General features: G+C 40.0%; 1 protein-coding gene across 2 annotated transcripts in view; it reads right to left on the bottom strand.

Annotated features, from left to right (window-relative positions):
* Positions 1 to 15,511, bottom strand: part of EDIL3 (EGF like repeats and discoidin domains 3) — a 325,907-nt gene that overhangs the window by 103,903 nt on the left and 206,493 nt on the right. The gene's annotated exons all lie outside the window — the stretch shown is intronic.

Raw genomic sequence — 15,511 nt, 5'->3', positions numbered from 1 at the left:
GGGAGCTGTCTGTATAAGTGGACACCTCTGCCACATACACACATTTTCACTTTTATTATGTGTATAGATTTGCCTTTTTGGTTTTTAAATGGTGGAATTGCACAATTGTGCTACTAATAAAAATATTTTAAAATTAAGAAATAGCAGTAGTGTGAGGAGGTAGGATTATGAAATTGTGCTGAAGTACAATTGTGGGGCCATGGATTGGCAAACTGATACTACTACATGAATGAAAAGAGTTGTGATATCGAGAGTGCTTAATGCATTGTGCTAAGGACTTAAATCCAATGCTCTTACTGCTACACTGGTTCTCAGAAATAAGGAATCATTCCTGTTGTTTAATACTAAAAGTTGACACTGATAATCAGACAATCACATCCAATTGTGTATGAATTGAGGTACAAAAGGAATGTAGCATTTTGAAATCAGACAAAAAAAATATGAAAGGTTGCTGTGAGAAGATGTTGTATTTTTATCATGCCAGAGTCTGAATGCATTGCTTTAATTTATCCTGTTAGCAGAACATAACAAGAAGTCACCAGTAGTTCAGCACAAACAGATTTTAAATGGGAAGCACGTGAGAAGCAAATCTGCTTTTGACATCTGTGGTCGTCTTCTCCACCCGGTACTTCATTTTATGCAATGAGATGATTCTGGCTGTGCTTAGTATAGCACAATAATATCACTGAGCACAAACCCTGACAGAGGGATTACAGATGACCTCCCATACTGCAGTACTTAATACTGATTCATGCATAAATGTCCCAATGTGCAATTTAGCTCACAGCTTTTCTGATTCTCTCACAGATGCTTTGTTTAGAGCACTTTGCACTGGGAGAGGAGCAGCACCCGCCTCATGATGAATCATTATAATTGTTTGGCATGATCACACGGTAGTTTGTTGACCTCTGATTATTTCCATAACTAATATAAACTACATGGAGTAGCATCCTCCTCCTTTTTCCACAGCTTGAGGCCTCATTTCTGGGGATAACTAAAACAATCTTGCATCGCACAAAAGCAGTGGGAGAAATAATACTTCTTCCTGCAGGCAGAAGTGGAATGCAATAGAAGTTGCTTTATTACTGTGGCACTATAAAATTATATGATTATGACTATGGGAATAGTTTTAAGGAGCTATCTATTTTATTGGCAGCTGTTTAAAACAGTTGGCAGCCATGGGTCACTGGTCCAACTGTAATTCTGCAAATATTCCTTGGCAGTTGAAACTTTGATTCCAACCTTAAAAAAACCCATTGTCTTCTCCAGGGGAAAGGGGAGATTGATAGTCCCCCCCATTCCATTTCTGAGGATTTATTATGTTCATAGAAAGGAAAGTTCTGATTCCAACCCCAACCCCCACTTTTCTCCTGAATACTTAGAGAGAAAGTTCGTACAACACCTATATAATTGAAACAATTCACAAGGATCTAAAACCGTGGATGCTCCGTTGTACTTTTGATTAGATGGTTTCCCCAAAATTTTTTGGCTCTCAGTTATGACTGCCCCCTGCCCAGAGTTAATAGTGTTTCACCTCATATTACCCTTTATCCCCAATTTTTGTCATCTGGCACTTGCATGTTATCTATTAGCCCTATCCTCACAACTGATTGTATCGGTCCTCCAGCCCAAGCCCAGAACTGTTTTGTTATTTCAGACTACTGATTGTCTGTTTGATGGTTGTTTTTATATTGTATTATGCTGTTGTTGTTTTATTTTGCATATGTTTCTGTTTTATGAATTTTAATGTGTTATATTTTAACTATGTTGTTCAGGCTTGTCCTCATGTAAGCTGCCCTGAGTCCCTTTGGGGAGATGGAGGAAGGATACAAAAATAAAGTTATTATTATTTATCACTTCAAACATACTTTTCAAACAGCCAAATGCCTAAAGACAGAAATGCCTAAACATCTAAGGAGGGTATTCACTAGAACCAGATTTGAACAGACAGATACAATGGTTAAACATGGAAGGTTTAACCAAGTTCCATATAACGAACGATTCTGTATCTGTGGGGCAACAGATGTAGAGGATATTACACATGTACTGTTTAGTTGTATTTTGTACAAGAAATAGAGAAATCAATACCTCGGACCATTCATTACACAGAAGACTCACTGGGATCCCCATATCAAAACTACATTCTTAATGGCGGGGCAGCTTACATGAGGCCACGCCCATCAGTACAGTAAACACAATATAACGCGAAAGCATAACAGAACTAGAAAATAAAAAACATGGAATGCAAAACCAACATAATAAGCAGCAGAGCAATATAAAAACAAACATTAAACACACAAGATTACACTGGGTAAGATAACACACCAAACTGCCCTTTTTCTTCATAAAGCAACGCAGCTGAGAACTGCGTATTTCGAGGTGACTGGGGTAAACTCTAGGAGTGATGCAGATATTTGAACTGGTTTGGGATTGTGTAATAGCTATTCTATTTTAACCTTTGTTTTAACCTTTGTTTTTAACTTTTGTGGTATGAGGTTTTACTTTGGCATTTTAATGATGATTTTTTAAATTATCTTTTAACTTAATCAAGTTTTAATGTATGTTAGTTCACTATTACGGAAGTCTTAGGATAGTGATTAGTGTCTATTTGTGTACTTTTTTTGTTAATAAACTTTGCTTACCTAGAATAAGTTCCTGGTGAACTGAGATGGACTTTTGGAGTAAATAAACAGCAAATTATTATTACTATTTATATTATTATTAAGGAGGAATGGAAGGGTGAGAAAAGTCACTTCCATTACCAATTGTAAAACTTGAATATCTGAGAATGTTGTTCCTAATTGAGATCTTATTAGAAAGGGGCTTCACTTAGATTTTCCATCTGCAGTTTCCCATTATTCCTTAGTACTTAGTACTTAGGGGTTTTTTTGGTGGTGGTGGGGGGGGGGGGTTGCATGTCTTCAGTAGTAATCTGAATGCTTATTTAATTTGGGGATAGGGTGCCTTCAGCAGTAATCTGAATGCTTGTTTTAACTTCTTGTTCTGCGCCTACAAGCTAATTTTTAAGAGGTACACTGGAATCACAGGGTACAGAGTTGATGCTCACAAAGGGACAGTTAATAAAAGTTTTAATGAACAATAAAAAGGTTTAAATTCCAACTCCTCCCAAACCGATGGTTAAAAGTCTCTTAGAAAGGGGATGGAGGTTGCTATAAAGGTGGTCTTTGCTTACTTATTTGCTGTGTTTCTTCTTTCTTGATCTTTATATTTGAAGCAAAGTCTCTTTTGTCCTTGGAATTAACTAGTCTTCTATTCAACCTTACAACTATTAACTTTTAACTGTCAGCCTTTGACTTCTATCTATCTCAGTGGTTCCAAGCCTTTTTTTTTACCAGGGACCACTTGAACAGGGACCACTTTGACCAGGGACTACTTTCCAAAATTAATACCAAAAGGGTTAGGAATCCAGCATTAGTACCAAAAGAGTTATGAATCAGTTTGTGGGCAACTTTAAATTTGGTTTGGGGTGCCGATTCAGAAAATTGCATTGGATAGACCACATCAGCTCTTTTTTCTGATACAAAACATATGCCATCCTGTACTCACCACCTGCTTGCCCACAGAAAACCATATTTAACAATCTAGAGCTGATGTGGTCTATCCAATGCAATTTTCCGAATCAGCACATCAAATAACCCCAGGAAAGGCCTAAAAATGAAGAAACCAGGAAAAAATGTTTTGGGTTTTTTTTTTGTTTGGCTGTGTTGTCATCTGTGGCTTTTGTTAACACTTGGCACTATAAGAGGGTTTTGCAAGGCCAGTTGCTCTCAATGCAACAGTGTAGTAATGGTGAGGCTGGGAACCATATTTTAGTTCTTGCAGACCACTGGTGGTTCACAGACCACAGGTTGGGAACCACTGATCTATCTGGACAATCAACAAGGATGTGCAATGTTTCTGCGTGTTGCTCCTTTACAGTCAGGACAATGGTTGACTTTGAAGATAGAATCTAGCTGAGGGGCTCCACCCCTGGGGAAGCTCTTAAAGGCAAGGAAACCTTAAAGGGAAGGGCTGACTATATTGCCCTCCCACAATAACTATACAAAGAATGAACTAACCAACCTGGCTAAGGGAAAAACATGGTACAAACCATACAGGCGCACAATAATTCTACTTTTTAGTTGAGTCAACCTGTTGCGCCACAAGTCAAACTTCATCTCTCTCCATAACAGGTAAAAGACTATTCTACTCTAGAAATTCCAGGATAATATAGTACTTTGAGTATTGAACCATGACTATGGAGATGAGGGTTTGGATCCCTGCTCAGTTACAAAATTCCAATGAGTAACTTTGGGCAAATCACATTCTCTCGACCCTAGAAAAAAGCAAGTGAACACCTGTGAGAGTGTCCAGCATCCTCCATAGGCAGAGGAACATTATAAGCATGCTCATCCATTTCATCAGTTGCTTTTGACAAACAAGACTCAGGCAGCTCTTTGGAATACTCCCAGTAGCTCCTTTATTTCAGACACGCCGACAACTCAAATCCAACAGACCTCTCTGTTCCTCTCCCACTCTCTTATCTCCACTCCTTCACTTCCCCCTCCCTCCTTCCAATTACTCCACATGTGTCTCGGTGCTTGCTTTGATTCAGCATCCATGGATCTTGCTGGTGTTTTAAAGGAATAGCTTCTTTCCAACTCCAGGGTGGGACCCTCCACTATCTCCCCTTTACAACCCCCCATGAACAAATCTTACCAAGAAAACCCTGTGATAGGTTCAACTCAAATGACTTGAATATGCAGCACAACAGCAGCAACAACAACTTTCTCTTGGTATAATTGGCATAATCAATTGATTGTGGTAATTTCTCCCAGATATCAATGCTGAATAATGAGGTTCTTTTGATTCATTCTTTTGTTGATATGGTCAACTGAAAAGTTGCCCGCATTATTGTGGCTAGCCCAACCAAAGGCACTTTGTTGTTCATTCGTTCAGTCATTTCCAACTCTTTGTGACTTCATGGACCAGCCCACGCTAGAGCTTCCTGTCGGCCGTCACCACCCCCAGCTCCTTCAAGGTCAATCCAGTCACTTCAAGGATACCATCCATCCATCTTGCCCTTGGTTGGCCCCTCTTCCTTTTTCCTTCCATTTTTCCCAGCATAATTGTCTTTTCTAAGCTTTCCTTTCTTCTCATGATGTGACCAAAGTACTTCATCTTGTCCTCTACCATTCTTCCCTCCATATAGCACATGTCAAGAATGTAATGCTAATGTAAAATGCTAAAAATGAGCTATATTAACCATGGAAAGCACAGTTAAACTGCTCTAAGCTGAATAAATTTTAAAAGTCACAAAGCTGTTCTTTTTAAAATACACATATTCACATTTTAAATATTTCCATAATTCTCATCCAGAGTGGAAATTGCTCCATGAATGTAATCTATCAGAAGCTACATACATTTGTTTGCAAGATCAGAGCCATAAATTCTTAAATGGAAATGGAAATATGATTGATATCAAGATAGAAGCTGGTAAATGAGATAAATACTTGACTGAATGTTAGCAAGAAATGGCCCTAATCATTCTAAACTATTCCAGTTGTGATTGTTTGTTAGATTCCGTTGGCATTTTATGTACTGCAACTAGGGAAAAGAATGATAAAAATGTAAGATAGGAGTAAACATCCAAGACTACAAAGTCCTCATTGCCATAGGCTGAAGATTGGAAGCCATGGCATGCCTTTCCTTTCCTCGTTTCTTCCTATTCGCCTTCCTTTTCCACTCTGTCTCCTATCCCCTACTTTTTAGGATAGTGTCAATCACATATTGTTACAAGGTTCAATATCAGACTACTCTTTCTACTCATAAAATAACATTTTCTGTTTAAGTTCTGAAGTCTTGCTTCTGTTGTTTTGTCTCTTCCACCCCACCCCCTCTTTTTAGAATAGCCATAACCTCCAGGTTTTATTGTTACAGGGTTTAATATGTAATGGCTCTTTCTCCTGTTGAAATGTCATTTTCTTTTTATTTCTGAAGCTTTGCCTCTCTGTTTCCTTCCTTAAAATCTAGTAGTGACTATCCAGTCACCTGAGCTCTCAGCCTGTTATTTTGGTATATTTGCTAGTTTCTGGGTGGGAATCCAATATTTCCTCATTTCATTTTTGCACACAAGAATAAATGAAGTATTGCAGAACTCCACTGGGGAAGATTACAAGTGGTGCATACGTATTTTAAAAGGCTTTTTGTTGCATCTTGGGATTCTTTGTGGTGAGATCTTACATCAGCAGATGTAGCCATGATGATGGAGCTATATATAAATTAAATAAATTAAATATCTTACTTGGAAAAAGATCTAAGAAGAGAGCCCAGTCAAGAGAGAGTCCTGTGTTGTTTTGAGTACAACTAATCTCAACCTGAATAAACAAAATACTGTACTTGTGTGGTGGAAGCTCCTTTCTTGGAGGCTTTTAAACAGAGGATAGATGGAAATCTGTCAGATGTACTTTGATTGTGCTTTTCCTGCATGGTAAAGGGTTGGGCTAGATGGCCCATGTAGTCTCTTCCAACTCTATTCTATGATTCTATGACTAGAAAGAGAAATCAAGCTATTTGATATCAACACCTACAAAATTGTGTATTGCATCTATACAGTATCTAAACAAATTGAAATAAATAAAAATATACTGTATAAAAAACACAAGACCAAGGATACAAAAGATTGAAGGTATAAGGAAGTGAAGTGAATATAATTATGATAGAACAGGACTATAAAGAAGCAGCTGTAGGATTTTGAAAGACTAAGGAGCAGCTGGACATAGTAATTGCTGGACATAGACATCATATGTTCAAATAAAGTATTGTGCTCTGAAATCCACAGTACATAAACAAAACTCTATAGACCACTGCTTGCCTTTAAAGTTGAGATACTGGTCTCCCATCAATTCTAAAATTCCTGTCTTTCTTAATGTAGAAGCCCTGTTATAAAAGTAATTATATATATATATATATATATATATATATATATATATATATCAATTCCTCTTGAAGATCTCTACTCTCCAATATAGCTATTTAAACTTCCTCTGTCACAAATCATTATAAGTTAACAAAGTAGGTTGATGCATATCCACTATCTTTATTGCATAACACACAAGTCTCTTTTTGTTTCTTTCCCTGCTCTTCCTTGTCTTCTTTTTTTACCCACTTTGTATTTGGATTTTTGATTCCCCCTTCATTTTTCCTCTGCTTCCCCCCCCCTTTTTTTTGCTTATCTAAACATTGCTCAAATTTATTAAAGAATAAAAACATCTAGAAAATCTATTTTATGTTGCATCTTTCCATTTTTTTGGATTATAATTAAGTAGCTAAAAAGAAGTTTTTTTTATTAAAAATCTTATTAATACCACTATATATTCCCCCCCCCCCCCTTTTGCATTTTCTGCTATTTTTATTAATATTTCTGAACTCTTTTTGATACTTTTGGATTTAATTTAAGATTGGAACCTAGAGAGATCCCTTGAGATGCTGGTGCAACTGCTAGTCTCAACATGTCCTACAGACTGAGACTCCATCCTCTCCTTTCCAAGCTGTCAAACCAATCCTTGCTCGCTCTACAAGACTCATGGAACCTGCCAGGTTCTTGAATGCCCTTAAGAGCCTTGGAACCGTGTGCGTCACTCTCAATGAGCAAGTCAACAACTGGAATGTCAGTTTGTTGGCCCCCAGACGCCTCCTTCGCCCTCGCCGGAATCACTCCCCTTGGTACACTAATGAGCTACGGACGATGAAGCAAGCATGAAAGCAGCTGGAACACCGGTGGCGATGGAAACCCGACGAGGTGTCAGTGCCGCTTTCAAGGCTTTTCGCAGGTCCTACGAATCAGCCATCAAGGATGATAAAAAAATCTTACAAACCTCCTTAATAACCTCTGCTACATCACGCCCAGCACAATTATTCAAAATTGTTCGTGCTTTGATCAGTCTGGCTCCCTTAGTCCAGAACCCAGCAACCACGGCTCTTACAGCAGTGGCATTCCAAAAGTTTTTCACTGATAAAATCACCATGCTTCGGCATGAACTGCCCCCTACAGTTGATACCTTGAGTGAGCTCGAGACTTTGTGGCCGCTTAGTGGGCCTATCTTTGACCGATTTACTCTTCTTGACAGGGAAGATGTTGCCGGAATCCTGGCTGCTGCAAAACCAACCACTTGTTCCCTTGATCCATGCCCCTCTTGGCTGGTTAAGAGCTGCCTGGAAGGTCTACTCGATCTGTTGAGTAATATAATCAATGGCTCTCTTGACAACCTAAAAGAGGCAAGGGTTCATCCCTTGCTAAAGAAGCCTAGCTTGGATCCCATGACCCTTGCCAATTATCGTCCTGTGTCTAACCTTCCATTCTTAGGCAAAATGATAGAGCGGGCTGTACTGGGACAATTGCAACAATTTTTGGATGACACAGGTGGCCTGGACCCTTTCCAGTAAGGTTTCCACCCTGGCCATGGGACAGAGACAGTCCTGGTTGCCATCACAGATTAACTTCGTCGCCAGTCTGATAACGGCGGATCAGCGCTACTGGTACTTCTCGACCTTACCGCAGCGTTTGACACCGTTGACTACGATCTAATGATTCACCGTCTTGCCATGTCCAGAGTTCGTGGTTAGGCCCTCAATTGGTTCAACTCATTTCTCCGAAACTGAAGCCAATGCGTGGAGTATATGGATCAAGTCTCTGAAAGATCTCCCCTCCTATGTGGGGTACCCCAAGGTGCAATTCTCTCCCCTCTTCTCTTCAACATCTATGTTAGACCCCTTGCTAGTTTGGCTCGGAGTTTCAGCCTAGACTGCTATCAATATGCAGACGACACCCAACTCCTGCGCTTGGAGCCTGGAGCAACGTCAATACCAGACAATTTCACCTTATGTCTGGAGGCTCTGTCGAACTAGCTACGTGCTAGTAGACTGAAGGTGAACCCGGCAAAGACTGAGATTCTCTGGCATGGCCGCTCGATTGGTTTGACCAATTTGCTACCCACCTTCGATGGTGTTGCCCCATCTCCTTCGCCTACCGTTAAGAGCTTGGGTGTCGTTTTGGATTCGCAGCTGACAATGGAAGCTCAGGTCGCTGCTGCCAGCAAACAGGCCTTTTTCCATCTACGACAAGCGAGGCAATTGGCACCCTACCTATCTGATGAGGCTCTGGCAACAGTCATCCATGCCACAGTCACATCTAGGTTGGACTATTGCAACACCCTGTATGTTGGCTGGCCTTCCGATGTCTACGACCCGAAAGCTCCGTATCATTCAGAATGCAGCAGCCAGGTTACTCACAAGAACACCCATGAAATGCCATATAACACCAGTGCTACAACATTTACATTGGCTTCCAACTGAGTACCGTGGCCTGTATAAGATGTTAGTTCTGAGCTTTAAAATTCTTTACGGCCAGGGTCCATCGTACCTTAGGGACCGCCTCTCCTTCTCCCATCATTGGAGGTCGCAACGACCATCCCAATGTGACTTACTTTATATACCGGGTCCTAGAGAAGTGCACCTGGAAAGGACCAGACGCAGAGCTTTTTCTATTTCTGCCCCTGCCTTGTGGAATTCCTTGCCGCCCTATATGAGAGCCATTGGTGAGTTAGGGCCTTTTACCCTAGCACTTAAGACTTGGCTTTTTACTAGAGCTTTTGATCTATGTTAATTTTATCAATATCTGTATGTATGTATTTTTATCCTTTACAATTTTAGCTTGTAAATCACCTAGAGCATCTTGGATGGAGGGCGATTAATAAGTAATTAAATGATGATGATGATGATGAAATGGGACACCTCTTATAACTGATAGTTCTTATAGACTTACAACTGAATGCATGAGGCCTGATTATGCTTATGCTATATGACAATGGCTAATTTCTTGTTTGGGGGATAATACTGATGTCTGGAGAAGGCAGGGAGGGGGATAGTTGCTAGATATGCAGTAGGATTATGTCAGTGGAGCAATGAAGCCATTCTGAATTTAAGTTCAAACTTTAAAGGATCTATCCAAACTTTAAAGGTGCTAAATATATTTTAGGCAGCTTCTTTGACATTCTGAGTAAAAAATAAATTCACTAATCTGATGTGAAAGTTGCTAACCACTATTGAAATAATACTAACAAAACAAGAACTTCCCATAAGAGAACTCAGAGAACTAAAGGTTTAAAGTTGACACCGAATCTTCAATCAAATGTCTACATTAGAAATATCAAAAGTGATAAGATGATTGTATGATATTTAATCAAACTAATTACAGCAGAAAACAACATCATGTGCACTGCTGCTGTGAAGTACCTCACTGAAGTGAGACTTGTGCTGGCAGAGAGCTTTGGGAATTGGATCATTTGTCTTAATCCTGCCTAACAAGATCTGCTAAATATCCTTAAATATCTTTATCTTTCATATAACAATATAAAACCCTATAATCCAGTGTTGTTATTCTTTTTGAAATATTAAAATCAGTATACATACATGCAATGACAAGCTTTATTCTAGGGTCCTATTATCTAAACATCTGTAAAAGGAAATGGCAAACCCATTTCACAATTTTGAATTTCTGCATCTGCTTTATTGTTTTACTACCACTGTGATGTTTTTCTCCTCCTTCTCCTCCCCCACCCTTCTCTGTCTGCCTGAAACACATTAGTAGATGATAATCTAGAAAATTTATTTATAAAGTACTCCTTTTCTATTCTTAGGAATGGTGGGAGAGCATTCAAAATTATATCCATCAATCAGTTACCTGAAGTCCACAACCCACTTTAATTCCAAATATACTTCCACCCCCTTCTGCTGCTACAAAGGAAAATACAGACTGCTCTTAGACTTTAAGGTGTTTCAAACCAACTTCCCTTTTTATTTGATATCATACTTGATCACAGTTACAGTCATACTAGATTTGCAGAAACTAGAGTGGGGACTTGCTTCTCAGGGTTTTTCTGGTTGTCGTGGTAAGAGAATGTGTGTGTGTGTGTGTGTCTTTGTGTATATGCAGTTGTTGTTGTTGTTGTTCATTCGTTCAGTCGTCTCCGACTCTTCGTGACCTCATGGACCAGCCCACGCCAGAGCTCCCTGTCGGCCGTTACCACCCCCAGCTCCCTCAAGGTCAGTCCAGTCACTTCAAGGATGCCATCCATCCATCTTGCCCTTGGTCGGCCCCTCTTCCTTTTGCCTTCCACTTTCCCCAGCATAATTGTCTTCTCCAGGCTTTCCTGTCTCCTCATGATGTGGCCAAAGTACTTCAACTTTGTCTCTAGTATCTTTCCCTCCAGTGAGCAGTCGGGCTTTATTTCCTGGAGGATGGACTGGTTGGATCTTCTCTCAGTCCAAGGCATTCTCAGAACTTTCCTCCAACACCACAGCTCAAAAGCATCGATCTTCCTTCGCTCAGCCTTCCCTAAGGTCCAGCTCTCACATCCGTAGGTTACTACAGGGAATACCATGGCTTTGACTAGGCGGATCTTTGTTGCCAGTCTGATGTCTCTACTCTTTACTATTTTATCGAGATTGGACATTGCTCTCCTCCCAAGAAGTAAGCGTCTTCTGATTTCCTGGCCACAGTCTGCATCTGCAGTAATCTTTGCACCTAGAAATACAAAGTCTGTCACGGCCTCCACGGTTTCTCCCTCTATTTTCCAGTTGTCAATCATTCTTGTTGCCATAATCTTGGTTTTGTTGACGTTTAGCTGCAACCCGGCTTTTGCGCTTTCTTCTTTCGCCTTGATTAGAAGGCTCCTCAGCTCCTCCTCGCTTTCGGCCATCAGAGTGGTGTCATCTGCATATCTGAGGTTGTTAATGTTTCTTGTATATGCAGTATTTACCTTATTTATGAAAAGTTATGCAGTATTTACCTTATTTATGAAAAGTTATTTTTCAGTTTTGGAGGGTAGTTGAGACAGTTGTAGCAAATTCTATTTGTGTGCCAGACTGTAGACATTTTCCCTCAACTTTGAGTAAATTGGGGAAAGGCCACATAAAGTGGTCTTGCCCCATATTACCACAGATCGGTTCTGTGCTGGTCTACATCTACACCAACCAAAATGTTTTGTGGCATCATGCCAGCAGGGGGAAAAGGCTGCAGGTGACTCTTTTTGTATCATGAAGAGAACTGCTTCTTCTCATCAGGACAGGAAGGGTCCTGGTAGAAAATGTGAGGTTGTTGTTTCCATATAGCTTTGATGCCCTTGAAACCAGGTGTTTTGGGAAGTCTGACTTGAACAACTGCCTTTCCTCTGGCATAGAAAGAAGCCAGCTTCTCAAACCATCTTCTCAGAACACTTCATTCAAGCCAATTTCTCAGAGCACTTTGGCTCTAAGCCTTTTACCATCCCACAGCCAAGATACATAGGTTTAGAGCTAGTGGTATTCCCCTTCCCAGTGATGACAGCTGTATCTTTATTCACTGCCACTGTATGACCAGGGGGTCAAAGTTCATCCAGTCACCAAACTGCTTGTTATATAAGTGAAGTGTTGTACATTAAACTTTAGAGAATCAACCTGACCAAGAATCATTGACTCAGATTAATGAACAAGTATAAAAACCTTCTAGGGAAAAATCTTCCCATGTTGCAGGGAAAGCATCCAGTTGGGCCCCCAGAAATCACATGACATTGTGTGACAGCTGTTGAAGGGCTCCATCCCCAAAGAAGGGTCTAAGCATCCTAGGACACTTATTTTCAGCAATGTGACGAGGTCCTTAACTTCAAAGCAAAGAGAGAAAATAACATTATTTTTCTAACTTTAAATGCACATATTTTAACAATCCTGAGAATACCATGGGAAATCGTTAGTTTAACCAGAGGTAGGTGTAATCAGTAATCATAGATTTACATAATTAGTGTGACAGCTTTCAATTACATAATTATTGTAAATATGTGCAATGATGCAATTAGGCTTTGTAATTACAATGTGTAACTACATAATTAGGTGTTATGGCATAGTAAACTCTTGTGAAAGAAAGCAAGGACCTACTTACATTTGTACTAGAGTTTGCAGGAATAATGTTGCTGTGTGACTAAAACTGAACATTTTAATATGAACTCTGCCAAAGCTAGTTTATGTTTATAGAGCTCCAGTAGGTTCTAAAATGTAAGTAAAGTACTTGGGATTAATGTGAGTAGCTTCCTAAATGATGTTTCAATGCTCCTTAACTGAAAAGGCCTCAACAGCTAAGATGATGTAGTGGTTTGGGGTGATGCAGCAGAACTTGGGTTCATAGTCTAGTACTGCTGAGCTTCTAAGCCCTTCCTTCTGAGTTGAATGATCTAAATCAGGGGTCCCTAAATTAAGGCCCATGGGCCTATGCAAACCTCCAAGGTCATTTACCCAGCCCTGCCCTAAACTTTAGACTTAAGGTTGCCCTAAGTCTGAAATGACTTGAAGGCATGCAATAACAACAATAACAATCCTAATTAACTTCACTATCTTATCAATAAAAATCAGACCTATATCTCCCATTGAAATACTGGAAAGTTTATGTTGGTTCAAAATGGTCTTCATTTAAAATTTCATGTATTTTCAGTGTGTATAGGAATTAGTTCATTTTTTTTTCAAACTATAGTCTGTGTAGGGCAGTGGTTCTCAACCTGGGGTCCCCAGATGTTTTTGGCCTTCAATTCCCAGAAATCCTAACAGCTGGTAAACTGGTGGGGATTTCTGGGAGTTGTAGGCCAAAAACATCTGGGGACTCAGGTTGAAAACCACTGGTGTAGGGGTTCAGCCTGCGATTGTCTCTTTGCCACAGGACTCAAAGGAGAATGATCATGACCCTTCAGAGGTTCCCATGTCTGACTTAAATGATCAGGTTTTTTTTAATTCTCAGGGGTTTGCGAATGCAGATGATGGCCAGAGTGAAACTGAGGATTCTGGGATCATTGGTTCACAAGGCAAAGATGTCTGGAGACAGCCTGAGAAAAAGGCTGAGGCCGAACAGTCGTTAGATAGAGATAGCAAAAGGAATTTACTAATGAGCAAATCTTTGATCACAAAGGGCAAATTTATCAGGATCGCCACCCGATTTCCTGATTACACCTACCTCTGGTTAAACTAAAGATTTCCCATGGTATTCTCAGGATTGTTAAAATATGTGCATTTAAAGTTAGAAAATTTTAGGGAGGATTTAGGGAGGATTTAGAGAGGAGGCGCTCAACAAGATTAAGAGAAAAAAGGGGTCAGGGAGAGGTTTCCCCAGGGAAAGGAATGCTTTTGCTATGGCTTTCTGAATAAATATAGGGCTTGTGAATCTATACTCTTCAGTGAGTCCAATGTTTAGTTTTCATGCCTGCTCCATGCCTTCTTGTTCATGCTAAGATTTATGTATAATCTTGCTTCATATCCATGTTCATGCTGAGATTTTTGTAAGCTGTTTTGTCCTGATTTCAAGCTCCTGCATTTGGATTGTTTAGTTCAAGTTTGCTCCTGTTTCTTCAAGGGACTTTGGTCTTTGCAACCTTTTGGACTGAAAGACTATTTTCCTGTGGACTTGTTCATTTGGATTTTGGGACTATTCTGTTTCCTGACTTGGGTTTTGCCTGGATATCCTTACATTGCTTTATGGATAGTTTTATGGACATTTCCTTATTTGCTATTTGAATGCTTTTTACCTTTGTGATTATTGCTATATTAATCTTCAATAAACTGCTTTGTTTATTAAAGAACATTCGTGTATTTGCGGGTTCAAAGGTGCCTACCACAGCCTTGGTGTGTAACAGTCTGCCCCCTCCCCAATAGTCTGAGGGACTGTGAACCGGCCCTCTGCTTACAACGTTTGGGGATCCCAATCTAAATGAAGCAATTCAATCTGAATTCAATTCAATTTGTCCGAATAAATAAAAAGTGGATGAATGAATATCAGGCCCTTTGTCCCTTATCTTTCTATGTATCAGAGCATATCCTAAGAATTAAGTGTGGGCAAGCATAGCATAATAACAAAAGACTCCTCTCCCCCAAATTTACCAGGGGTGAGAATCACCCATCATGCAAAATATTAAACTACAGCTTCTAGAATCCCTATCCAACAGAGCCAATATGGATACAGTGGAAAACTGAGATCAAATTAAAATTGTGCAGTTTAGGAGACTTGGAGGCAACATGTTATCAAAGCAGACATTTGTGATCTCACTCCAAGATACTCTCAGTGTAATGTAAATATCTGAATGTGGGTCTATGCCACACTGAACAATATTATCACCCCCCCCCCCCCCCGACGTTCCTTGAAGCCACAGTAAGCAGACAGGGTTGGAGAAGCATCTGGCTAAATCCTCATAGTCAATGATTACAAAAGTGTATTGTCGAAGGCTTTCATGGCTGGAATCACTAGGTTCTTGTGGGTTTTTTTGGGCTATAGAGCCATGTTCTAGAGGCATTTCTCCTGCCGTTTCGCCTGCATCTATGGCAAGCATCCTCAGAGGTAGTGAGGTCTCACTATCTCTGAGGATGTTTGCCATAGATGCAGGCGAAACGTCAGGAGAAATGCCTCTAGAACATGGCTCTATAGCCCGAAAAAACCCACAAG

This window comes from Anolis sagrei, chromosome 2 (assembly GCF_037176765.1).
Source record: "Anolis sagrei isolate rAnoSag1 chromosome 2, rAnoSag1.mat, whole genome shotgun sequence".
Taxonomy (NCBI): domain Eukaryota; kingdom Metazoa; phylum Chordata; class Lepidosauria; order Squamata; family Dactyloidae; genus Anolis; species Anolis sagrei.
This window is presented reverse-complemented; position numbering and strand designations above follow the sequence as displayed.